The following is a 21026-nucleotide window of genomic DNA, read 5'->3' as shown; positions in this document are numbered from 1 at the left end:
CTCGCCTAATGTAAATGCAAGACAGATTCATCAACAAAAACTTCCCATTTACGTCCAAGTCTTTTGGAGGGGTTTGTTTGTTGTCAGAGTTCAGTTCATTTGGTCCGTGTGTGAATGTTTTCTGAATGTGTGTCAGTAAAGACCTTAATGTAAACGTGTGACAGTTTCCGAATTGTTTTTATTAGTGATTTATAAATTATCCTTATGCACCATTTATATTTTCTGTTTTCACTCTTTCCCCGTCATTGACTGACATTTCCGGCTCTCCATGTTTTCTCTGTTATACGGTAGGTGGCGCTATTACACATCTTCTGAAAGAGTAGAGAAGCTCCTGATCAAAACACAGGAGAAGAAGAAGCAGAAACCAGCGATCTCTGATTGCACGTGTAAAATAACGCGATCATCAAACATTAAACGACATATAAATCAAAACCGTCTATCGTTACTGAATGAAATGTTGAACACATGAAGAGGAAACGACTGTGAAGCTTTGAGGTGTTGATGGACTCGATCGACTCCATCTGTGTTCTGATCATCGCTCTGAATCCGGACGAGTCTTTGACAAACACACGATTTTCTCCGTTTTTTGTTCAAAATGTTGCTTTTTTATGAAACTTACACAATTCAAGTGTTGATTAAAAAAAAGAATGCATGAAGGTGAAAGCAGAGTGGAGAAAGGGTTCATTTTAGTTAAAGTTCTACTCATTTTTATTAAGATTTAGTTTATTTAGTTTGTTATTTTCGTTCTTCAATTTAATAGAATTTAACGATAACGAATAAACAGAAATTACCACAAAAAAGTTCCTAAAGTTCTCATTTTAATAGGTATTTTTTTTCTTTTCAGCAAATCATTAATAATTAATAATCGCTGACATAATTATCACACAGGAGTTTCAATGTTCTCGTTTGTGTAGCCTACATAATGATGTAAATGTGTATTTTGTAAATGCCTATTTACCTATATATTTTCATAATGTCGTTTTGTTTTATTCAGAGGTATATCAGTGCAAAGAATGTGTACACATATTTTCACGTCAGTTTTTGCAGTTATAAATCCCGATTTTTTTTTCCGGATGTTGAAATCCATTTTATTTAGGATCAAATCCGATCATAAATAAGTTTTATAACTGAGGCCCCAGGTCCCAGTTTGATTGGTTTGTGTGATCTTTAAGGTCCACAGTTAGACTAACAATGTATAATGCATGTTGTTTAGTCAATGATATTGAATCTTTTGCGTGCAACATGCATCAGACGCCTTCTGGCGATCCATAGATGTGCTCATGTCTGAGCCTGACAATGAAGAGGAAAGCTCCAGACATTAAAAGTTGGCAATAACTGAGAACATCTGCAGGATTCTTCTGGTTCGCATTTGTAGGAGAACCAGACAGTGTTCTTAATGAAAGCGCCATTATCTGCTGGCGCTCTGACTGAATTCATCTGATGATGGCTTTCTCCTGTTTACTCGCCTCTAACTTCATCTCCTGCAAGATAAAGGCTGGAGGTTAACGTAACCTTGATGAAGAGCTCATCTCGCTGAGATTCATGTGCTCCATCCGTCTTCCACCATCACGGAGTATGGAAATGAAGCCGTCGAGAGCGACACAATATACGGAGCAGTTAAATGGGCCATTTCAGATGTTTTGTGTAGCACACCGAGAACGAAACCTCCCCCGTCGTGCCTGTGCAGTCCATTTTCCAGCACTTTCAGTCGCCTCTTATCTTCTTTCCTCTCGTTACCCATCTCTCCTCTGCTGTAAACCCACCTCACCTCTTTTTTCCCCCTATTCTATTCACAACCCATTTGTGTTGCCAGCCAGCAACACAAATTAGCAATATACAGCCTGGTGTCAAAACGAGCGCTCATAAAATATTAACAGCGTGTAGGAAATTTTACATGGCAACATTCTTTTTCATTTTCAGGTCTGTCAGCACAAGCTGTGCTGAAGCTATTTGTGTGCTTGCATCTATTTTAATGCTGCTTATTTGGAGCCATTTTCCCACGCCATCTTTTTTATGAGAGAGTCAAAGGTAGAGCATTTTAAAGACCTCCATTAATTCACATTTTTTTTTGTCAGCGATTTCAACACTTTTGGACTAAATGTCTTGTTTAGCCTGACTTTATGCCTGTTGTCTATAGCCACTTTGCAGTTTATTGCCTCTTTTGAGTACGCAAGGTTTGTTACTGCCATAGTAAAATGCAAAAATGCACATTAAACATGCACAATGAGAGGGTGTGCTTGCAATGCATTGGGCTAGCAACAATTTTCTCCTCGTAAGCCATCATTGTAGCAGTTTGGAAACTTGTGAACATGACGGATAACCAATCAGATTGGAGCATTGCCACAGTGAAAAATGTCGTTGTGCACAATATGCATGAGAAGACCTGTGATCAGGCGGTGCTTTTTCCTACAAAACTCCTATAATGATTGTATAAACATGGTGTATATACATGTCTCAAGCACTACAGCTGTTGTAGGTACTGTCCAGCTGTTGGATGACGATCACACAGGAAAGACTGAAGGCCAAACTTTTGTAACTTTCTTTACAACAGGAGAAATTCTGATGCAATTGTAATGCATGTTCAAAAAGGATCATGAAATATCATGCAAATATCACACAATTAATCCATATGACTACTGTATACTCCAGGTGTTCTGGGGCCAGTGGCTTTGTGCAATTATCATTTTGCTGTGAGAATTGGAGCAGTGATTTAATCATTTTGTGAATTGAATCAACTGTACATTAAAAAGGTCAGATTCGTTCATAAATTGGACACATTACTTCTCATGATTGTGCCAGGAACACTTAAATTTGAGTGTTTGTCACACAAAGCTGTCGTATGACTTCCGAGGACTGGGAATATATTTGGTTACAAGCTTGAAAGCTTGAAATTTTGACGACATATTTTACACTTATGGTTCTTCTTATTATTATCAATGTTAAAAAAACGCATTTGCTGATTAAAGTTTTTGTGGAAACTGATAATTTTTTTCAGGATTCTTTGATCTCCTAGAAAGTTCAAAAGATCAGTATTTATTTGAAATAGGAATATTTTGTGTTATTTATAAATGTCTTTACTGTCACTTTTGATCAATTGAATGCGTCCTTGCTGAATAAAAGTAGTAATATTTTTCCTTTTTTTAAATATTACTCACCTCACATTTTTGAATGGTATCACGGTTTCCACAAAAATATGAAGCCGCACAACTGTTTTCACACTGATAATAATCAGAAATGTTTCCATTAGAATGACACTGAAGACTGGAGTAATGATGCTGAAAATGCAGTTTTGACCACAGGAATAAATTACACTTTAACAAATATATTCACACAGAGAACAGCTATTTTGAATTGTAATAATATTTCACTATTTTTACTGTATTTTTGATCAAATGAATGCAGCCTCGGTGAGCAGAAGAGACTTCTTTCCAGTGTACACTGATCATTACATCGTGAGCTAAGCTATTGAACACGTGAGTCTGGTGGGATTTATCTCCTGGTCCTCAGATGATGGATTCGCCGTCTCTTTATTCATGCTTCATGACGCCTCTCTGAGTACGTCTGTCCAGGTGGGTGGGGATGAACCCTGAACCTTCCTGTTCATGGGATGACGCCAGTAAAGAAGGAGATGTCAATCATGCGCCCCGGCTGTGATGTGTGGGATCCTGTCCATCTGTCCTTCAGTCCCTCAAACCGTCACTCAGCGTCCCACCATCCAGCCTCTCAACACCGGGCCAGAATCTCAATGATGTTCTTAAGAAGTCACATTCCCTTTGATAGGACGTGAGTTACGGCCGTCCTTAAGTAGGTGTTGAGGACCGGCGTGCTGACGGTACTTTTATTAATCAGCTCTGACACGTTTCATTGTTATTCTTGTCCACTGACATGTCTCATTGTTGTGATTGGTCCTCCGCTGCCTGTTGAAACTGAAAGAGCACCGAGTGGGAAAAGTCTCTGTGAACGTCTGTGATCTCTGGTCAGAAGCATGAAGAGAAGAATGTTTAATTGGCACTAAACCAGGACATTTGTTGGTTGTTGAATAACAAGTAGAGGTGAAAGAACAAAAAATGAGCATAGGTGAGGAATACAATTTTGTGAGGAATACATTTATGCATTGATATTTGGTATATTAAGATTCTGATGAGCTTTACAAGAATAATATTTGATTCTGATATTCTTTAGTACACAGCACAACGAGCAATATCTTTTTGTTTGGAAATAAAGGTTTATAAAATACATTTTCATAGCACATTGTTGGACCAAACAATGATTTGAAACTGTTTGTGGACAATAGATGGATTTACATCTACATATGCTTCAAATATTTTGGAAATCATAATTATAGACATGCTGTTCGTCATTTTGGTCAGAATAAATTGGAAGTGTTGGGAAATGTCATCCCTTTCTATTTCCCAATAAAGACCTAGACGTTTTTAGTGCTGGTTCACCAAAATGTAGAGTAAATTATGTGGATTAAGTGTGTAATTGATGCTTTATTTGATCATTATTGTGCTGCCACTGATAATTGTGGGAAATGTAGTCACTATTACACAATATGTGTACAAACATATTTATACAGTGAACATTCACAGTTAAAATGTATCATAATCAGTTGCATTCCACCTTTTAATTGACAAAGTTGTTTCTGGTTGACTTGACTTTTCCGGTAAATACCTCATATCTGCTGTTCTCTGCTGTTTTGCACATAAAATAACATTTGCACCAATATAATGGTAAACTATGTGATCTCAAACATCGGAAATGACCTTTTCTTTATTCGCCTGGATGATCTGTCCAATTAGACAACATTTTATTTGACTTCTGAGTGACGGGCGTAAGGGGCCGTTCACACAGAACATGCTCGTGATTTTAAAAACGTGAGACGTCACACAATAGTGTCCAACCACAGAGCCACAGCGCTGACTAAATGAGCAGAAGACAGGTTTTGAGACGCGTTTTTAAAAATGCAGCAGCGATGCGTGACACGCTGAAAAAACAGCTCATGTTCACATAAACAATTAGGCTAAAAACAGTGCAGGCCTTCTCACACATGATAGCGAAACCGGTATTAGTAAAAGCCCCAATTACCTTGGTTTTTATCCACCTTATTTTGAACATAAGAACGTTAAAAGAGCTTGTTGTGCTTCTTGATAAAGAGCACAAGAGTTCCAAAAGTAAAAAGTACCAAAAGTAAAAACTTCATTCATTTTCTCCATAGGAAAATTAATTTTTAACGATAACTTAAAAACCTTTAAAGACAACCTTACTGTGGGCTACGATGTTGTTAATCGTTGGTATTTGCTTCTCTTGAAGATGTTAGCCCACGTTATTTCAACGTAGTTTTAAAGTTATTCGTTTAACAGTGGAATTGATAGTAAACTACATTACCCATGATTCTGTACAGAAAATCCCACCAATCAGAGAGTTGAAACAAGGAACACGTGACAAAAGATCTTGTTAGCCCCGCCCACTCACATGAAGCACTCAAAATACTTAGATATTTTAAAATATATATTTGCAATAAACTTAAAATATATTGTTATTATATAATCAACATTTTTTTTTTGTAATTTGTAATTCAACTATGCTGTTTGCAATGCTTCATGGGATTGTAGTTCTTTCCCTCACTAAAGCTGTTAAGCACACAGTCTTGTACCTTTGTATTTCTGTCCGATTTTCAAATACTTTTTTTGCTTCAAATCAAAGTGATGTTATGAATTACTTCATATCTGGTTGGTTTGGTTCATGGCTTAAAACAAAAGCTTAACGAAGACTTCTTTGAAATCCCTATGGGAGAAATGAATGGAAAACATACTTCCAGGACAAACACCGTTGAAAAAGTGGACGGGCACTGTTACACCATTGCAAACTGTTATATCTCATCATATCATTTACATTTTTTGTCATAATTAAACACATTGGTGTTAGTTTTACATTTTACTGCACTTTGTAATTCTTAGTTATTCACTTATAGCAGCTAATGAATCAGAAGTCAGAAAATGGCTTACAAAATAAGGTGTATAATTAGCAAAATATAGTTTAGATCTTTTGCTTGATCTACTTGAATGAAAAAACCCTCCTTAAGATGTCATATTGGAGTGTGTTTATTCTGATCTGTTGAACTGGACGAGTTAATGAACAGAATCGTCTTCCAGCACAAACTCCCCGAACACACCGGTAGCACTGCACTAATGATGCAGTCGAGCTCAGGTTGCTGTCAGGCTGCTGTGATTAATTAAAGACAAAACTAGGCCAATTTGTCACTTTCTGTGGTGTGGTCGGATAAAGAGACTCGTGCTGCCGTCTCTTCACTCTTCCATACGATACTCCTTCAATATGCGGCCGGGAGATTTTTCACGACGTCTTAATTGCCGTAGTGGAAGGGTTCAGCGAATGTGAAATTCCTTTTAAAACACGTCTAGTCGTCGAAACAGCCAAGCCAAACACGCGTTGAATTGCCTGACCTACACCTAGAGTCGACTTTTTTGCCAATATGACTTTTCGCCTAATAAATCAAGAGCCGACTCTTAATTCATTAGGAATGTGAATGAGACGGCTGGAGATATTCTTCTAAATGTCACAGCCGGCGCTGTTTGATCTCTTTACTCTCTGACTCCCTGTTAAACCTGTCAGCGCTCAGTGCCGATCGTCTCGCTGAAGAAAGACAGGTGTCTACTGTACACATCCGTCATTTTAGTCCGGTTATCCTGACTGTCAAGACCGTTCCTTCAGCGTCTGAGGATGAGAGGTTGGGAAAGAGAGGTCATCTCCTCCGCTGACCTCCGCTAGTTCTCCACGTCACTGAAGTCAGATGTTGGCTTTGAGGGATGTTGTCTTGTTGACTGCCAACACAACAGTGACGAGAAAAGCAGAGGAGAAATTACAGTACAGACCCACATAATATGTACAAAAAAACAACACGCATTTCCACTGAATCGCAGAGCTTTTATGCATTAGGCGATTGCATGTTCTTTATTGCTCTATAGTAACATTATTGTACTGTTCTTTCATTATTAAATTATATATATATATATATATATATATATATATATATTAGTGCTGTCAAATAGATTAATCGTGATTAATCGGATCTAATATAAAAGTTTGTTTATATAGTGTGTGTGTATGATTATATTTATACATATATATTATAATAAATGTGTGTGTGTGTGTGTGTATATATATATATATATATATATATATATATATATATATATACACACATATATTCAGTATATATTTATATATCTGCATACATATGTGTGTACACACACACACACACACATATACACACATGCATTTAGTGTTATTTTAACATATACAATATGTTTTTGTACAGTATGCAACTTTGTATAGGCTACTACATTATATAAACACAAACTTTTATGTAAGATGCGATTCATTTGAGTGTAACGGGTTATTGAAAAATAAGCAAATGTTGGTTGGGGACTTGATTTAATCCGTCAGTTGTCGATTAGATCCTGAAATGTGGGTGTTGCACTTAAAAATGCACCCAAAAAGTCTGACGTTTCAGTGGAAGATTGAGTTATTTTGGTCATCACAAGGTTAAGAAAAAATCACATGCGTTTACACAAAATGGGGTGAATTTTTCATTTCATGTCGGTTTTTTACATGTTCTGCTCAGTATTAGGTGTATTGCAACGATCCTTAAATGAAAAAAAATGAAAAAACAGGCAAAAACACATTTTATCATGTTTACATATAAGAATTCTCAAGATTTTCCACCAAAATTAGCGAAAATTTGGACGTGCGATTGGGCCTAGACCCGCTCATCAGCAACTCCACGTTTTTGAATCCGTTTCTTCGTGAATGTAAACAGAAAGGAAACGTCTAACTGAAGTTTAACTTGTCACTTGATGGGCAGATTAAGTCTTGACTCTCCCGCTGTTCAGACTGCCAGAATATGACACTCTTCCACTCAGAGGTGACACGAGCTCTCTCTCTCTCTCTCTCTCTCTCTCTCTCTCTCTCTCTCTCTCTCTCTCTCTCTCTCTCTCTCTCTCTCTCTCTCTCTCTCTCTCTCTCTCCGCAGCCAACACACACATTTCCATTTCCTGCATGCATGTTCCTTTCCTTGGCATTTCAATTGATCTGTAGTGAAGCTGACAAAGATGGCTGTGTGTTTAATATATTCCAGCGGCACATTAACAGCGGGGTCCAAGCGGGGCTTTCACGTTAATAATTTAATTGCAGACGTGAATGTAGATGTTGTTGCTGCCGCAGATATGGTGATGAATTTGTCTTGTCTTAAAGGTGGTGTCACTCAGTGTTGGACTTGGATAGTATGACCAAAATCTCACAGTAGATTTTACATCATGGTCATGGTATAGGCCTATAAAACGTTATTTTTTGATGACAATTAATGAATAATAAATTATATTTTAAATACATCCATTTAATTAAATAATATATTATTTATATTACATATTATACTATATAATAATTATGAAACAATTTTTTTGTTTGTTTTTAAAGAAATTATATTTATTATTACATAATCCAAAGTTATTTTTTTTTCAGTTAACGTTTAGTTTCAAGTAACCAAAATGTAATAATAATAATAACCCTGGTCTATAATATTAAAAAAATTGTTTTGCCTTGTGCTGTTGTAAAATCTCTATAATTATAAAACAGATTCTGGGTTCTGATTGGATGATCCACATTCAGACAGCCATCTTTTGGCTCCGCCCCTAATAGCCATCTCTTTCTTGACTTGTTTGACGCGCGTCTCTGCATTTGCACATTTCTCCATGTTTATTTGTCAGTATCTCGCATAACTAGCAAAAAGTTGTGCTGCCCACCAAGAGCCGTGCGAGTGCAATGTCTACCGCGGTGTAAGTGCTACAGGAACTCGTGTCAAATCTCTTTTTGCTTTCATCAGCCCGTAATAACGTGTGGCTGGGAATCACACCGAGGGTCCCGGAGGCTCCTGGTGTGATCTTTCGGGGGCTGGAGGTCTTCTTCAGACCCTGCTCTCGCCGTCCCTTTAGCCCGAACCTTCACTGCTGACAGCGCTCATGTTTATTTCATCCTGTGTCTGGGCTGTCTCGTTTTTCTCCAGCCTCGATGTCATTAACGCCGGGAGAGAGGACCCTGCAGTGGCGCGGCTAATGAATTCCACTGCGGCTTCTCTCTCCTCACCTCGTTACCCCGGCTCAGGGTGTCAAATTAAAACTGCTGGAGAAAAGAGTACGCGCGTGTGTGTGTGTGTGTGTGTGTGGGCGAGTAGTCATTGTGGCTTCAACATTGTGGTCAATAATCAACAGCGTGTGGTTGCTAGGCTGGAAATTGCGGTGGTGTTTGAGGAATGAGTCAGGTTGATGGTCCTAGTGGGCTGAGGATGTTGATTGTGGCACAAAAAGTAATGAGTTCCTGGCTTAGACGGATTTAGAGACGCTTACTGAGGGAGTCGCATTGAGATATTGTGAATGCACTGGACTAGTTTTCCTGGCTGTGTCTCATTCCTGTCCCTCATCTTCTAGATAGGGTGTTGCATACAGACACTTTTGGCCCTGGAAAACACTTATTTTTAAACTCACAAGTAGGGACGCACGATATATCGACCACCACATCGGTATCGGCCGATATTTTCATTTTTAATGTTATCGGCCTGATAAGAAAATTTGGCCGATGTTTTAAAGCCGATAAATAATGGATTGTTTCCTTCAGCTGAGACTCTTCAGATGCGCACTGTTCAACATTATGGTTTTGAATTGCTTAAAATATGATTGGAATCACTTTGAAAGGAAAATATGGTAAAGTGCAACATGTGCAGCGCAAATCTGTCATATCGGCTACTTAGATTTATAATGAGAACATTATAAATGTGTGCTTGGGACATGGATTTTAATGGTGAGGCTTTTGTTTTTGTAATCAGGCTCTCAAAAATTATATACAAATTTGGATTTAGCTTTATTGGCAAATATATTGGTTATCTGCTTTCAAATACAAAGAATTATCGGTTATCGTATTGTCCAAAATGTTCATATCTGTATGTGCATCCCTACTCAGAAGTTTATTTAATCAGACCATACAGAAAGGTAAGGTACATAGTTTTGAGCTAGAGAGCAAATTGAGACACGTTCACAATAAAATTAGCTTCTCTTATTAATATCATAAATGTCAAAAGCAATGTATTTAAAGATCACATTCTGTTCATCATAAAATGAGAGACTGAAATTCCTCTTCATACAGTGAGATTTAGGTCATTTGTCTGTTTTTGATGGAATAGTTAGCGCTTAGCATGGCGTGCTAATTGCGCTGATTTAGTTGTCATGATAGAAGCGTGACGGATGTGGACGTGTTATTGAGTTGTGCGGTGACGTTTCAGTTCTGCTTTCCCTGCTGAAAATAAACAGATTAAAAGTGGTTTGCAGGTCTAGCCGGTCATTCGTTTGCTGAAATTTCCCCAAAACCGCTTTAAAACCATCAACCCAGACCAGTCGGTCCAGATACTGTAGATCAGCTTACGCTAGTTCAAGATATTCAGAAGAACAACCAGTGCGTTTTTATTCAGATTACCATTCAATCTCTGTATCATGACACCATCATATAGGACATTTTGTAAGGACAGAACTTGATATAAAATCCTGCAGTTGTATTTTAATGATGTGCATGATTTCAGTTTTTTGACGCTGGTAAATGGGTGTGGTGTGTGTTTTGTTCATGCGTGTGTGTGTGTGTGTAGAAATGAAACAGAAATGGCCCCTGTATCTCTTTCTCTCTCTTTCTCTGACAGCACTAGCAGATGGAAATGGTGTCAATCAATTCATCAGAGTTGTGTGTCTCCTTTGGGAGTGTGTGTGTGTGTGTGTGTGTGTGTGTGTGTGTGTTGAAGGACGTTGGGGGCGGGGCTTAGAGATATAGAGAGATTCCTGTCTGTTAATGAAGACTCAGGTTGTGTTCAGAATCAAGTGATAGCTTACTACATACTGAACACTGCATAGTATATGCATATGCATAAGTATATATAGTTATCCTATATTATTTTTCAAAAAGTAGAACGTGAAGCAGAGCACATTATTTTAGATATATTAGTTATATACATATATACATGTGTGTGTGTATATATATATATATATATATATATATATATATATATATATATATATATAATGTAGATGTAGATGTAGATGTGTGTGTGTGTATATATATATATATATATGTATGTTTATGTGAGAAAGTGTTTTTTTGCTTTAACCTTGGATGCATGTAAACCTATTGTAGGAGACTCCAACACAAAATTATGAACCCTTGAAATAGCATAATCATTTTGCAGCATGATCACATAATGAGTCACAGAGGAAACTTTTAATTACTTTTAATTAATTCATTCATCGTCATGCAGGTCCAGTGCATTGTGGGACACATTATCCAGTGCAGTTTGCGGTTGCACAATTTAGCAAATGTAGCAGATCATCTGGGTTTTCCATGCATTCAGAAAATGTGCACAGTATAGATACTATAATACTGCAGGAATAATAAGACTAGTGTGTTAGCTTGCTTTCAGGCCACACCCCTCATTACTGGGAGGGTTGATTATGCAAATGCTGAAGCTGGAGCAGTATCAAGGAGAAGCACACGCTCTGTTATCGTTTGCTCCGCCGGGGCTCCCTCTCCCAGATCACTCATACGGAATCATGGCCTAATAGCATCCCATTACCATAATTGCCAACACAACTAGTGTTCCGTGTCTCAGTGCTTCTGAGCCGCTTCGGCACACGAGAGAGCGGGAGAATATTTCAATAGCCAAATGAAGGCCACTCCTGATGTGCGTTTGCGTGTTTGCATGCGTGGAGAAGGGCTGTTTGTTTAGTGAAGACCCCGTGAGGACCTTCGCTCTTCACGGCACTTCATATTCCTCTGATGAGTTAACGGCAGGCTCAAAAACACATTCCCATTACTTTTCAATTAATCCTTAATTCAAATATACAGTATCATGCTTCCTAACCAGCAAATCTAAATGAAGAGCATTTACACATCATTGAATCATTGTGTCTTTGGACAAACAAGAGCAGGATGCCTCAAGGTGGCTGAGGCCATACATTCAGAATAGCCATAATACTACTTTTGAAGTATATAATACATATTATGGCGTGACACGTGTGACATTCAGAATTTTGAAAGAAATTAAGACTTTTTGGTTATTAATCATAAAATCATCAATGTGACAGATGGGGAATAGTGCCAGCAAAGGTTACAAGCACTTTTGGTACTTTTATAACAAGGTATTCCCAAATTAATTTGAAGTATATTGAAAGATTACGAGTAAACGTCTTTCTATGAGTGTTGATAAAGTAAAATAATGCAAAATGTTACATATTTGCACATAAGAAATGCTATACTTTTATATAGTAATGATAAAGAATCAGGATAAATTGACTTACATTATACCCCTTTTTAATTTAATACACAATAACATTCATGTCACACCATATGACAATTTTAGTCACTAAGACAGTAAACTAGTGAATAAATGTAAATTTCAGGACAAAATCTACAAGACCACTAGCCTGGGAAAACCCAGACAACTTCCGGCAAATTTAGATTTGCTCTGCAAGTAGTCTGGCAAAGAGCTCATTCAAGCCCATTTCCATGGCCTCGAAATCGCGGCACCAATCAGAAACGTTGAGGCGGGCTTTACACAATGACGATCATTCTGATTGGTTTTAGGTCTATCCTATCCAATTGCGCCCAGAGGCATTTGAGCGACGTCCGTTCAACTTTTAAATGCATTATTATATTCAAATTGCAAACACATGAGGACAGTCTCCATGAAAGACCCACTGGCAGATGAACGTGCTACTACATTTCTCTCCGAAACGGTAGGAAATTAAATTAGATTTAATAGAGGATTTTAACTGTGACAAGATGATTGACAGGGCAGTTTACGTGACAGGATGCACGCGACAGATCCGTCCGATAAAGATGACGAAGTAGTATGTCCCAAAGCTTGCCTACTTTTTTGCTACACATTCAAAAGTAAATACATTTTCTTCACAAAAAGAGTACATACTTTTATGGCGTAGTGTAACTTAGGCGAATTGGGACGCAGCATATGGCTTTACACGATGACGATCGCTCTGATTGGTTTTAGGTCTATCCAACTGCGCCCAGAGGCATTTGAGCGACGTCCGTTGGTGACGCCCCTTTGGAAATGAGTTATTAATGAAGCTTTACCAGACCATAACTCAGTTACTACTGAGAATGGTCTGGTTTTACCCAGGCTACAAGACCACATATACAGTATATTTGGAAATATAAGAGTTGGTAGAATATAACCCAATGAGTTCCATGACTTACAATTGAGATTTTTTTTAAAAACTTTTTTTAGCCAAATATGTCAACCACCCATATGCACATTCTGTATGTTTGGAGTAGCTGTGCCATAAAGTCACACAATAGCTCTGACGCATCTTCCGTTTGCAGTGAACCCAGCAATAATCATAGCGGTCATATCAGGCTTGATGTCATATGAGGCGTTGTGTCACATGATCCTTCAGAAATCATTCAAATATGTCGATTTGCTGCTCAAGAAACATTTCTAAATATTATCAATGTTGAAAACAGTGGCGCTGCTAAATATAAAGCGTGATGCATGTTTTTCCAGCATTCTTCTTTGAGGAATGGAAAGCATTTATTTGAAATAGAATCTTTTGAAACATTTATAAATGCCTTCATTTTTAAACAGTATGTGCTTTTAAAGCTTGAAAGTTTTAGTAGTATTTTCTGCTGGCCATGAGCACTCAAGCGATAGGATTTGTTACATAAACTGCTGATAAATGTTGGTTTCAGATTGTAGCGCTCTTCATTACTTTGTCAGAGCTGCTCTCTCTCTCTCTCTCTCTCTGTATTGATGTTTTATTCCCGTTTCTGTGTGTGTTTTGCGGTGGAGGGCCTGTCATTCAGCGGATATGATCCGAACGCTCTGGACTCTCAGGGGGAGATATTTAACACCCACAGCCCCCGCTGTTTCTCTCCTCCTTCTTTTTTCATCCTCCCTTAATGAGAAATCCTACTAATTATTTCAGTGGCTGTACTGGGGACGGATCAGGAGCTCGAGGACGTGACTGTGATGCTGATGAACTCTCACGATCAATAATTTAGGTCTGAGCGGTAATGACAAGGCCAGTCGAACACAACACATCAGAGATGTGACACCTCAAGATAAATCCAGGAACAGCGTCTGCGTCAGGAATATCAGCAGCATGTTTTACGCTTAGCTTTTTAGCTTTATTTACTAGGCTACCCATTTATTTACTGCCCATTTGACTTTCATAATGTGGGATATTTATGCAATATATATATAGATTTATAGACACACACACACACACACACACACATATATATGCATATGACCCTGGACCACAAAACCAGTCACATGGGTAATTTTTTTTAAATTGAGATGTATACAGAATGAATTTACTGATTAAATAAGTTTTCCATTGATGTATGGTTTGTTAGGATAGGACAATATTTGGCCGAGATACACTATCTGGAATCTGAGGGTGCAAAAAAATCGAAACATTGACAAAATCGCCTTTAAAGTTGTCCATTTATGTTCGCGATTGTGCTGCATTCACTCACAAAAATAAATGTTTTATATATTTACTGTAAGAAATGTACAAAATATCTTCATGGAACATGATCTTTACTTAATATCCTAATGATTTTTGGCATAAAAGAAAAATCGATAATTTTGACCCATACATTGTATTGTTGGCTATTGCCACAAATATACCCGTGCGACATGGGACTATATATATACACACATATTATATAAACACAAACTTTTATGTTAGATGTGATTAATCGATTTGATAGCACTAAACATAATATCATTTTGTTGTGTGCCCTTAAAGCTTCTCGTTCGTTGATATCGTTTTTTATTTCGATTAATTGCGCAGCCCTACTCTGCGTCTCTGTGAATATTTGTACAGATCTTATTTAAATCATCATAGACTTTGTGCTCAGGATTTATGTCCACCCTAAAGTCATTTTCACCATCCAATTAGTTCCCAAATGGATAAAATCAAATTGCACTCTCATTCAATGCCCTGTTCCACTCAGAAATATCCCACATTATGAAAGTCAAATGGGTGGCGAACGGTTTTTCATGTTGACTTTAAAGGTTTTCGGGTTCATCTTGAAGCGATGCCCATGTGATCTGGACCAGTTTCTCCAGAGACATGCATCTTTCAGAGGTACTACCCTTCAGACAGGCCTTGCCTGTAGCCTTCCGCTCAATTATTAAAGTGTGTTTCCTGCGTTCCCTCCTTCTCTTTATGCAGGAGAGGGAGCAAGTGTGCTCTGTAGTTCAGAACCAAAACCCAAACCCCCTCCAGCTTCACTGACTGCACTCCCAAATCAAGGACAGACCGAAGACGATCCTGGAACTGCAGGATCAAATAGTCGAAATCTTTCCAGTAGGGCTGGATGTGAACATTAACACTACTGTTCAAATGTTAGCAGTTGCTAAGATTTTATAGTGTTTTTGAAAAAAAGTATTTATTTGATACCAGCCGATCTCATGAAAATGCGTCTCTATAGCACGCACTGTGTTTATCGTGCAATTTATACGCGAAAATTAGTTTTTACACACATATGATACGCACTTTATTGCGTGTAATACACACACACACCCCACACCACTAATATGCATGTAAAAACTTATTTTCATGTATAAATTGCACGATATACACAGTGCGTGCTATAGAGACACATTTAGTGTGACTGGGTTGCAGTCAAAACAGTAAAATTGTGAAATAGAATTACAATTTAAAATAACTGTTATCTATTTTAATATATTTTAATATATATCATGTGACACTGAAAACAGGAGTAATATATATATATATATATATATATGACTCCAGTCTTCAGTGTCACATGATCCTTCAGAAATCCTTCTATATGATGATTTGCTGCTCAAGAAACATTTATGATTATTATCAATGTTGACAACAGTTGTTCTGCCTCATATTTTTCAAACGAAGGGCATTTATTTGAAATATAATCTTTTGTAACATTAATAGTATATTCCGAATAAAAAGGGTACCGTACACAATTTCTTATATTAATAAAAAGTACTCATATGGTGATGTTTTGTTCACACAGGGTGTGTGAAGCTACAAAAGTTCCTGAAAGATAATCACACTAGTTTCCACTCTCAAAATGGCTTATGCTAATGTTTTTAGTAAGTCCAGATCTGTATCTGTTGGAAATATGGATGAGATTCAAGTGTGTTTCATGTGGATTTAATATCCCAGACGGTCCCTCTTCAAACAACATGATGTATCGTGGGTTGAGCTACAGTTTTCCATCTCTCTCTTGTGTGTGTGTGTGTGTGTGTGTATGCTACAGTACATGGGAAATGTGATTGTGTGACTGTCATATGAGAGACACATGTGTGCTGTGATTAATGTGTGGGGTCTTGAGATGCTCCTCTAATTAAACCCAAATGCTTTAGATTGAACCGTTTGTTATTGACCCGCTGCATTACTAACAGACTCGCATCAGATACGCCTGTCACTTGAGCGTTTTGAGCTTTGCATTTCGAAAGACAAAAACTGATGCATTCTGCATTGTTTCCATCTCGATACGTTTGGAAAGGGTGTTTTGTCTTTTATTAAAGTCTCAAAATCTAGAAAATTGTGCTTTTCAGACATGAAAGTGTTAAACCAGGGTCTTTGGTTAGTACTGAATTCTTTTGTATTTAAGATTTCACACTGTACATTTGTAAGCCATGGTTTAACATTTTTATTTGCATATTATGATAATAATAACCATAATTTAGTCCTCTCTCAAGGCTTATCGCGCTAGAATAGTCAAATGCACATAATGGCATTGTCAATATGCATGTAATTCACAGTCGATTATGTCTGTGCAATATTACATTTTTAAAACTTTAGTTAGACGTCTCTCTGTGCTTTTCTTTTGATGTAATTTTAGTGTTTGAATAAAATATAAATGTTTTTGTAAACTGAGAAGTTTAATTAAAGTTGCAGAGCTCACACACCAGAAGTAGAAGAGAAGAAACGGCTATTAGATTGAAAAATGGCTTCTTTCTTGCCCCTCGTTTGCCATGACTCATTCTGACAGACTTTAATATTCAGGCGCTGAATTAAAATAGATGTTGCTGCATTACTCGACATGCTGTCAATACACCGGCGGTGGGAAGATACTCTGTCAGCTCCATGTCTGATGTCTGAACTCGCGTCTACAATCAGATCATTGACAGAGAGACACTGGAGAATAACAAATCGACAGCTGCTGTTAATCAATGTACGGTGACTTCATGAAATTCTTGTCGTCAGAGAGAAATATGAGCGTTTCTCATCGTTATGTTCATCTGTGCCTCGTCCAGAAATCTGTGATGATTTTCCACACCGGAGCTGTCGAGCCGTCCCGGGTTTTTGACTTCAGGAAGCTCTCGACAGTCTTGGACTCAGCAGCCAAAGTTCAGGAAAACAAAAGCTGCTCGCGCAGATCCATAAAGAACATCAGATTTTCCATCAGGCGGTTTTGCTTCAGAGTCTCATCGCTATCACTGGAAAACGTTATTTCTTGCGCAGTATTTTTGTTTCAGATTTTTTTTCACCAAATATATCAATTAAGTTTATCTTTCTTCTCCGGTTAGCAACTATTTTTTTTGCTGGTTTTAAAGAAATCTACCAGATGTTTTATGAGGTTTACCACACAAAAAACTTTTTTAAATATTACAGTTATTAAAACTACATTAACTTATTTTTTACTCCTTATTGATTGATTGATTGATTGATTAGTTGGTTGGTTAGTTGTTTGGTTGGTTGATGGATGGATGGATGGATGGATGGATGGATGGATGGATGGATGAATGAATGATTGGATGGATGGATTGATGGATGAATGATTGGATGGATGGATGGATGAATGATTGGATGGATGGATGAATGATTGGATGGATGGATGGATGATTGGATGGATGGATGGATGGAAGGATAGATGGATGAATGATTGGATGGATGGATGGATGAATGATTGGATGGATGGAGGGATGAATGATTGGATGGATGGATGATGGATGGATGGATGGATGAATGATTGGATGGATGATGGATGGATAGATGGATGAATGATTAGATTGATGGATGGATTAATGATTGGATGGATGGAGGGATGAATGATTGGATGGATGGAGGGATGAATGATTGGATGGATGGATGGATGATGGATGGTTGGAAGGATGAATGATTGGATGGATGGAGGGATGGATGAATGAATGATTGGATGGATGAATGATTGGATGGATGGAAGGATGAATAATGGATGGATGAATGATTGGATGGATGGAGGGATGAATAATGGATGGATGGATGATTTTTGGACTGTATTGTTCCAAATATAAGACATTGTTTTTTTTTTAAGAAAAAAAAAAAACGTTTCGTCTTATATTCAGGGTTTAGACTTTTACATGATAATAATGCACACAATAGGTTTTCTTCATCAAAAAGCCTTTTCCAAAAGTTACGTCTTATAATCAGGGTTGTCTTATATTCAGAACAATACGGTAATAAAATGCAGCGTATTATCAGTGGAAATGTGTCCAGACTCCAGTTAGCTGCCAGTGGCTTTATTCAGACAGATTTATGCGAGGATGATTTCTGCTATGGCCAATCAGATATTCAGTATATCTTATATAATTATAGCTTTTGCAAAGCACTGTAATGAGAGATTCAGTAGAAGAGAAATTCATGCAGTTTCTATGTTTCGTGTTGCTGTTCTGCTGTTCTTTTTTTTTTTCTTGTTCATTAAAAAAAAAAAATACCATAAGGTTTACTTTGAATTGTATTTGTAAATGAATAAATGATTCATATTTTTTGGAGAATTGACATGACTGTAATGTCAAATTCTAAACTCTTTGAATTTTTGCAGGTTATTAGTGTGTAATTAGAGATCAAAGCCGCCCGCTGTGATTAAACCTGTTACACTGAGGTGTGTTTTCACATGATTTATATGAGCCAAATGGCAAATTGTCTCTAAATAATTACATCCCAGTTTGAGCTCAAGGTTGGGGTGCGCGCTTGTAATAAGGCGACTGTTCGTATCACGAGAAGGACGTGCAGGATGAAAATCATCTTCTGAATGGACATTGATGGCAGTTTCTCGCAGTGAAAGAGAGGTTGTGTATGTTGTGTCCGTTATGTGAGTGTCATGGTCTCTGGTCTGAATGGTTAAAGCAGAAACAGTCCCCTGAGAAAGACCATAATGACTATAAAGTCATCAATTACCCCCAGGATGACCGTTTCAAAGAGCGCTTTATCGCAGGTCCAAGAATAAAAGACTTTATTGGTATGTTTAAATGGACGGCGCGTTGTGCTGGGTCCGTTTTATGACCCTGCGGTGACATCTTAAACTTTATAGAACGACACTCTCAAATCAGCAGCATGAGCGGAAATACTCATAAATTCTCTTTTAGCATATTAATGTGCTGGTCTGCTGGACATCCAGTTGTTGCATGTTCAGCCTTTAATTATCCATGTTCTGATAATCTTATGTTTTTAGCATTAAAGTGAACCACACAGTTTTTTAAAAATACATTTTGGCTGTATATTTAATTACATGATACACTTTATTAAAGTAATAGTTCATTGTTGGCATTTACTCATTCCAGCTTGCTGTATGAATTATATTGTTATCTTAAAATATGATTTTGATCATATCGTCCACCTCTATTGACTAGCTTAATTTGTCTTAAGATGTCATCTCCCTTAAACGCTTTTGAACATGTGAACGGCCCAGAAGAAACGTGTGGATATGATGCTAAATCAGCGTGTTTATACAGAGCTTCTTTAAAGTCAGCATGAAACAGAAGTTGCGCTCGTCTTCTCTATTGTGACGTATATCCGAATGAAACGCTTCTAAGAACAAATGTGGGCGGGGCTTGATTTTGTCTGGGAGGAATTGATTGGATGGTTGTGGTTTTCTATTGGTGGATCTCGTGTGAGTGACAGGTTGCCCCGCCCTCGTCATCAGAGAAGAGAAGAGATGCTGCAAGAGGAAGTTTTTCTGATTCAAGATTACGAGGAACATGAATTTAAAACAATAATGATGTGCATGGATAAATCTTAAAATAAACACTGGAATATTCCATAAAAACACAAGAATTTTGATTTCATGGTGACTAGACCAGCTAGTCGACCACTTCTTCCCACTGACTAATATGTAGATTTGCACATCCATATTTAAAACACATCATCCGCATATGCGTGTTTAGCAGGGGCTGTTTCTCTGACATGTTTCTGTTAGGAAACAGGAGATTGTATGAAGCTCTTCCTCCTCCTCATCCTCATCCTCATTAAGTGTGTGCTGTTGTTCCTGTGGAGGTTCGGATGAATGTCTGCGAGTTGATGCTATGCAGGGGAAACCAAACCAGGAAGTCAATAGTGCTTGAATCTTTTATGAAGGCAGAGATATTCAGATCACAGATCGACTGGCAGTGCAGGAGACACAAGAGGAACGAGACGCGTTTCTTTTTAACCCTCCACTCATTAACGCTCTGCTGTAGTTGTCTACCAGTACTCATCTATCAGGACGTTCTTCCGTTCCCTCTCTCCATGCCTCATCATTACAGAGAGCACAAACACTTTGGTTGCTTCAAGTGTATGAAATATTCAGTTTTTGTGCTAGTGTAATATATTCATATGGGTCTCTTCACATAGTTTCATGCAGTGCTGTGCGATCGGAGCGGTCAGTCGCGCCATGCTGTCTTTTGCAGATAATTGGTCCGCACTGTGCCAGTTCATCCTACAAACGAAAATGTTAGGGCTTGTTAAACATTTTTTGCTGATTTTGTCTGTAACCAGTGTAAACAAATATAGTTGCAGAAAAAAATGAGCAAGGGCAAATATTTATTTTTATAAATATGTAAATAATTATAGTATATATTTATATCATTATATATAATATAAACAAATATATACTACTGTATGCATACTGTATATATATATATATAATTATATATTATT

The 21026-nt window shown here is 37.6% G+C and overlaps 1 protein-coding gene across 5 annotated transcripts in view; it reads left to right on the top strand.

Moving 5' to 3' along the window:
* The window catches only part of pbx1b (pre-B-cell leukemia homeobox 1b), an 83852-nt gene that overhangs the window by 12770 nt on the left and 50056 nt on the right, over window positions 1-21026 (top strand). The gene's annotated exons all lie outside the window — the stretch shown is intronic.

This window comes from Squalius cephalus (assembly GCF_949319135.1).
Source record: "Squalius cephalus genome assembly, chromosome: 10".
Taxonomy (NCBI): Eukaryota; Metazoa; Chordata; class Actinopteri; order Cypriniformes; family Leuciscidae; genus Squalius; species Squalius cephalus.
This window is presented reverse-complemented; position numbering and strand designations above follow the sequence as displayed.